Source organism: Amblyomma maculatum, unplaced genomic scaffold (assembly GCF_055883805.1).
Source record: "Amblyomma maculatum isolate TAMU_Amacu unplaced genomic scaffold, ASM5588380v1 scaffold_15, whole genome shotgun sequence".
Taxonomy (NCBI): Eukaryota; Metazoa; Arthropoda; class Arachnida; order Ixodida; family Ixodidae; genus Amblyomma; species Amblyomma maculatum.
Window position 1 is genome coordinate 3,167,917 of NW_028146740.1, and position 6,672 is coordinate 3,174,588.

The following is a 6,672-nucleotide window of genomic DNA, read 5'->3' on the forward strand; positions in this document are numbered from 1 at the left end:
AGGTGCACTGAAGCACATCAGCGCGGCAACGGCCACCGGTCCAGACTGTCTGCCAGCTCGTGTGGTCAAATGCTTTGGGGATGAAGCAAAAGAACAGCTGGCAAACATCCTCACCGACATCATCCAAGAAGAAGCACCAATCCCGGACGACTGGAAGCATGGTAGGGTTACGCTTGTCCCGAAGCGGGGCGGGGACCCAAGCAACATCAAGGATTACCGCCCCATCACGGTGACCAGCGTGATATACCGCCTTTTCGCTCGTGTAGTTAGGGACTGGCTGAGTGGATGGGCGGAGACGAGGGGCGTTCTCACTGAGCTTCAGAACGGCTTCTGCCCCGGGCGCCGACTGGACGACAACATATTCATCTTAACCCAGTGTGCAGAGATAGCACAGAGAGAGGGGAGGTCGCTGTTGTGCTGCTTCCTTGATGTGGAGAAGGCATATGACAATGTTCCCCACGCGTCCCTGCTCAGCTGTTTGGCCAGTCTCGATGTGCCAGGAGAGCTCCTATCCATGATCGCTCGGGTATATGCAAACAATATAGTGACCGTCAACTTCGGAGATGCAGTGTCTGCGCCGCTTTCCGTCAGCAAGGGTCTCCGCCAAGGCTGCCCTATGTCGCCACTGCTATACCTGCTCTATGTGTCCAGGATGGAGCGGGCACTAATAGAGTCATGCCTTGGCTTCCGATTGCGGTTCACCACATGTGGAATCGACGAAAATCGCCGTCTACCTGGGCTGGCCTTCGCAGATGACTTGGTCATCATGGCAGAATCGCCAGCGGAAATGCAAGCCATGCTGAACATTTGCAATTCGGAAATTGTCTCCCTGGGACTTAAATTCAGTGCAAAAAAGACGGCCGTCGTCCGCTTTGCAGGGCACGCCGAAGAGGAAGCAGAGCTGAGGCTTGGTAAAGAGAGGCTGGCAGTACTTACGGAGTCCAAATACCTCGGGGTGAAACTCTGTTCGACCAGTGGTAGAATCTGCAGCCTCCAGGAAGAATCGGTGCGAAAGGCAGCTACGCGCGCCCAAGCAATACTCCGCCGACGTTGCCTGTGGGGCTGCAACAGATTCGTCATGGTGCGAGACCTGTGGAAGATCGTCCACGTCCCCGGGCTCACATTTGCGAACGCAGTGGTCTGCTTTTCGGCGACAACGCGCAACTGGCTGGAGCGGCGGCAGCGTGAAGTGGGGCGAGTAGCACTGGGCTGCCATTGTAGGGTTGCTAACGAGGCAGTACAAGGAGACCTGGGGTGGTCCAGTTTCGAGGCCCGGGAGGCAACGAGCAAGCTGGGATACCGCGGTCGCCTCATTTTTATGGCACCGGAGCGCTGGGCACGCCGAGTGTTCGAATATTTGTCGGCCACATGCATTAGAACGAGTTGGACGGCCCGGATCTACCAGCTCGAAAAAAAGTTCGGACTTTTCAAGGACCCCGTAGCGGCAGAAACGGCTGGAAAGTGGGCTGCCGAAGTGCGGGAGCGAGCTACCGGAACCACAAGCGGAACATAGCTCAGGAGCATCGATACGACAACAGCGTCGGCAGTGCTCTGCTCTTTGAAGCAAGAGCAGGAGCCCTTAAAACGCTTGCCCACCGTAGCCGGTACGATGAGACTATTACATGCACATTGTGTCGGCTGTGCGGTGCCGAATCCGAGACGATGGAGCACGTAGTGCTGCGGTGCGCATGCCTCACAACATTGCTCCCAGAGGGCGCTACACTCGCGCAGGCGCTCGATTTTGACCCGCCGGACTGTCCTCCGGGTGGTGGAGAGAGTGACGCGAACAGAACTCCCTTCGTGCAGGCGTCCAAAAGGAGACTCACGGAGTGGTGGACAGCAATACGCAAGCCGTATTTTTTTTTTTAATTTTTTTTTAATTTGTGTGTGTGTGTGTGTGTGTATGAGTTAAGTGTGGTGTTGTGTCTACGGTACTTTGTATTGTTTATGAATATTTTATTTACGACTGCGGCGCCAACATGGTGCCCGCCCGATACGAAGGGTAGAGTCAATAAATCATCATCATCATCATCATCATCATCATCATCATCATCATCATCAGAGTGCACATGGCGGCTTGCCAGAAAACAGCTGATTCCTCGGCTAGTTGCTATTTTCCGTGCGTCGCCTGAAATCGAGGTCCTGTGCGGATGTCGTGAGCAGCTGGAAAAATCCGATTGAAAACAATGAAGGCTACGAACCTGCAGTGATCAGCGTGGTGAAAGCGTTGGGCATGAAAATCGACTAAGTCATCAGCTTACTGAAGAGTGTCAGCGTTGTCAAACAGTGTTTACTATCGATGGCAAGAGCGACGAGTGGGAGGTATGTGGTCTGCTGTTCTGTTTGCTTAAAAGAAAATACAAGAAGATCATGAAGGCTACATTACTGTGTTTGCCGACAGAGGAACGTTTGCACTTGCAGTAAGGCAGGTGGCAGCTACTATGCAAGAGTTAGCAATTGCAGTGCGGGAAACGAGATCCGACACACGACCCTCCACCACGGACTCCTCATGAAAGCCACGGTGACAGTCACTCCTGTGCTTCGCAGCCAGTTGACTTCGGCCACATCGGGCTCCGTTCCCGACATTCCGTTGATGTTTTGATGTTGATTGTTTAGTCTCTATAATGTACACAAACTGTGATGTTAATGCTTTCTTTGGTGTGTTCAGAGAAAGAAAATACTTTATTCAGATATTTGTTATAGTGACCGAGGAGAGGACGAGCTTGTTCAGCCAGGTCTGGACAGGGATGTGCAGTATGTTGTATTTCGCGCAGCAGGCTGTGTTTGTTAGTGGCGCATTGTTGAAACGTTGCCAGTGTCTGTTCATGTTGAACGGTATCCCCCCCCCCCCCCTTTTTCGACAGGAAAGGCAAACACATCACGCAAGCTTGGTGCGCGATGCCGGAGGCGAGCTGGTGAATCTGCTTAATTTCCCTAGTCTTATAAACAAGGGGCCCACCAGTGAGGTGTGCAGATTACCTCGAAGGCGAACAATGTGTGCTAGTTTTGAAGTGTCATCATGGAGTCTGTGCAGTGTTTCAAAAAGATGTTCATTTTACACACATTCCTCATTCTATTACCTTTCCATGTTGTGTGCATTATGTACAAACCATTTCAATTGAAAAGCCAGTTTGCACAAAAGATGCTTTTTCTGATTATTTGGTGAAAACAACTTGGAAAATAAATTCCAAGGTCAAAAGTAGGTGACAATATGTAAAGAGGTCTTGTTTATGGTGTATGAAAGAGCGCTGAACAAGGGTTGAGGGGAGCCTCAGTTTGCAAGCCGAGCCCACATTTCGATTTTGGCTAGCAAACCAAGGTTCCTCCTCAACCCTTGTTTAGTGCTGTTTTGTATTGAGTAGCCATCTTATTTCCCTCGTTCTACCATGTTTATGGTGTAAAATATTTTTGAACGCTCATGTTTTAGCTGCCTCTACTGTCTTAAAGCTGCTCAGCAGTCCCCTTGCAGTTTTACACGTTTTATTAGTGTACATAACATCTGCTCACACATTGCCTTAACAATGTATGTGTGATGCTTATTTTATTTTCACTAGAATTTTGTAATCATTCAGCAATCATTGTGGGCACTGCAGCCTAGTATTTGTACACCATTCTCCTAACAGCTGTTACAGCATTTAGCACTGCGAGCAAGATCTCTAGTAGTATACCATCCAGCTGGCATTTTTACCTCTGATATGTAAGCGTTTTGCACACTGCACCATGCATACAGTACCTATTTGTATAGGTAGCTTCAATATGTTGAAAGGGAGCGGCTTCTTTGAGCCCGATAATTATTCTGCAATATACATGTCAATGTTGTATGGTCATTGTACATCAAGGTAAGTGTGCTGGTATGTATGATGTCTCTTTCTCAATAAAAACACTCGAGTGAAATACAGCGGCCAAGAAATACGTGCTTCTACTGAGTATCATCATCATCATCAGCCTGATTATACCCACTGCAGGGCGAAGGCTTCTCCCATATTTCTCCACTTAACCCGGTTCTGTGCTAGCTGCCCCCACTTGACCCCTGCGAACTTCTTAATCTCATCCGCCCACCTAACTTTCTGCCTCCCCCTGCTACGCTTTCCTTCCCTTGGAATCCAGTTTGTTACCCTAAGCGACCATCGGTTATCCTCTCTTCGCACTACATGTCCTGCCCATGTCCATTTCTTCTTCTTAATTTCCACTAGAATGTCGGTAACTTGAGTTATTTCTCTGACCCACTCTGCACGCTTTCTATCTCTTAATGTTACCCCTACCATTTTTCGTTCCATAGCCCTCTGGGTTGTCCTCAACTTAAGTAGAACTCTCTTGGTTAGCCCCCATGTTTCAGCCCCACAGGCAAGATGCAACTGTTGTATACTTTCCTCTTGAGCGATACCGGTAAGCTGCTAGTCATAATCTGCGAGTGCTTGCCAAATGCGCTCCATCCCAATCTTATTCTTCTTGATATTTCCTTTTCATGGTCCGGATCTGCGGTTACTATCTGTCCTAAGTACACATATTCGCCTACTATTTCCAGTATTTCGCTACCTAATGTAAACTGCTGTTCCTTCCCGAGGCTGTTGAACATTACCTTAGTCTTCTGCATATTGATTTTCAAGCCTACCTTTCTACTTTTTCTGTCTAGGTCATCAATCATTATTTGTGGCAGTAAAAAATCTTTGGTGCCATTTTCTGATTCCAATAAGCGTCATGGATAATTATTACCTTGCTGTAACGCTACGCTTTTCGTTTTAAGCATGTTTACCACACAGCTAGTGGCCAACTGTGCCAGGCTGCAAGGTGATAGCAGAGAAGGGACAGCAAGTTGGGTCTGGGATGACTTGGCATTGGTGTAAGCAGCCATGACTCCGGTGGGTAGTCACTGTCTCCTGCATAACCAAACAATGACATCAACTTAAGTCCGCCTTTTGCATGTTCTAGTATACAATCAAAGATCCATACCAACTAGCCCACAGTGAGGTGGTAAACATTCACAGGAATGTTGGCAACGTGTCACAGGGCTGTCCAAGCAAGCATCATTGTAAGGATAGCCTTGTAGCTTCACAGTGATATAAACAAAAATGTGTTAAGATTACCTGCACAACACAAGCGCTACGGTTTCTTAGGCAGTAAAGAGATTTAAAACATTGAATATTTGGTTCCTGGTGCCATAACACTAAATTTGTACATTAACAAGCATTCATATGCATAACTAGTCCGTTTTATGCATGCAGCTTCAGCGAATTCAGACAATCGATCACTCGCCGAAATACAAGTCAGCTTCTCTGTAAGGCTCGTAATCCAACCAAAAGGTCTCGTTATCACACAACACTCTTCTAGTTCTTGCTGAAACGAAAAGAAGCAGGCGCTTTTTGCAGCGTACTCACACTTTCGAGTAGCGAACGTGTCGTAGGGAGGGAGCGTAGCGAATGGGGGCAAGGCACTACAATCCCTAGTCCCTTCGTCCTGTATTTTGAGGTATATACAGGTATTGAACTTTCGTCAGGTGTCGCTGGGTAATCTCGAAGACAACAGCTGGAAAGAAAAGACATCTTTCCTCTGTTCGTTTTTTAACATTGCGAGGGGGAACAAATCCTTTTGGTTAGAAAACAAGACTTGCAGAGAAGCCAACTTACAGCAAGTGGTCGATTGCACATATTAATGCATATAATCAATATCGTTCGATAACCGACGCGGGTTTTTTACAGCTTACCCAAGAAAAAGTCGCAGGCGTTTAGCAGGCCTTCGTTCACCTTTCGGCGTGAGTACCGCTAGACGAACGCGTTGTTTGGAGTCCTTGGTCCCACGGGGCAACGAGGGTCAAAAGTGCGTACGTTCGCGTCGCAGATCTGTAATAAAATAGGCACAATACAAGTTTACAATGACGTTTCGAAGTCGTAGCCAAACACACACAGTCAAAACCAACATTTACTCACTACTGTGATGTTCACAACGTAGAACCCCTTGCCTAGCGAATTCTTTCCATATCGCACCGCGGCGCCTTGACGACAATCAGCGTTCCGCACGATGGCTTCAGCTATCAGCGCACGCACCTGCTGATCGATGCCTATGCGATGCAAACGATGTTACGTTCCCGACGCAAGCTGGTAGCCCCCGATAGCAAAAAAACGCGGTGCGCATGCAGCCGCAGTGGCTGCGCACTCGTCCGTGAGCTGCGTGAGCCCCCGTTCATCGATGTTCGTCGGCAATCGCCGCACAGTCACTCCACTTTCTGCTGGTTTCCGAGTTGAACAGAGTCGGAACAACTAGTCCGGTACGTCAAAGGCGTCTTCGTGCTCCCTCCTACGCCGTGGATCGCACCGACACAACTGTCACACAGCCAGCGCAACGCTATAGCAACGCAAGGAACACAGCCGCCATTTTCGCTCTACTCAGTTGACTGGTTTTGGGGTTACCTCGTTTCGCTCACAATTTCAGTCAATATTCAGCTCATGGGCAACGTCACCACTTTAGTCTTGTTGATGACGTAAGCGCAGTCACCGGTGAGATCAGTGATGACGCAAAATTTCAATATGGCCGCCGACCAATAGGAGCAGGGCAAGTTGAGCGGTTTGAGACTGGTTTTGTATTGAGAGCGTTACAGAATTCCCCCCCAGGACACGTCGCCGGCTCTGAGCGCGCGGTCTGCTTCCTTTCTGGACGCGTTCGCCTCGTGTCTGCGTG

General features: G+C 48.8%; 1 long non-coding RNA gene across 1 annotated transcript; it reads right to left on the bottom strand.

Annotated features, from left to right (window-relative positions):
* Nucleotides 1–4,233: 4,233 nt before the first annotated feature.
* On the bottom strand, nucleotides 4,234–6,280 carry LOC146171945 (uncharacterized). The gene is made up of 3 exons (XR_014702691.1): nucleotides 5,925–6,280; nucleotides 5,702–5,837; nucleotides 4,234–4,877 (listed from the first exon to the last, which is right to left on the bottom strand). It is a non-coding gene; the product is annotated as an uncharacterized LOC146171945 (long non-coding RNA).
* Nucleotides 6,281–6,672: the final 392 nt, after the last annotated feature.